Source organism: Plasmopara halstedii, assembly GCF_900000015.1.
Source record: "Plasmopara halstedii genome assembly, contig: Scaffold_410, whole genome shotgun sequence".
Classification (NCBI taxonomy): domain Eukaryota; phylum Oomycota; class Peronosporomycetes; order Peronosporales; family Peronosporaceae; genus Plasmopara; species Plasmopara halstedii.
This window is the reverse complement of record NW_020187331.1, coordinates 315,600-316,025: the sequence shown is the minus strand read 5'-3', so window position 1 is coordinate 316,025 and position 426 is coordinate 315,600.

The following is a 426-nucleotide window of genomic DNA, read 5'->3' as shown; positions in this document are numbered from 1 at the left end:
AATTTGTGCAGAAGCTATGAAAACACGCAAGACGTAAATTTAAACGATACGACGACAATTATCATATCTTTCATGCGACGCTTTCAGTGCTCTCCCAGATGGGTTTGAACCAGCGACCTTGAGGTTAACAGCCGCGAGCTCTACCAATTGAGCTATAAGAGAAGCGCACTGTTAAAAGCATACTATTCTGCCAGGACATTAACACAATCGAACACGCAAATATGCGCAACAAGCACAGCTTATGTCCCTGAAAAGACCTTGTTTGCAGCATTTCAATATCTCGTCCGGATATAACATTCATTATATTAACCGCCCTAAATCCAGTCTGAAAACATCACTACTTTGCAAGTATATAACTCATATCGGCATAAAATAAGCCACGTTCGTACGAACTCAACGACGATTTCGGGCAGGCCTATCAAGCTA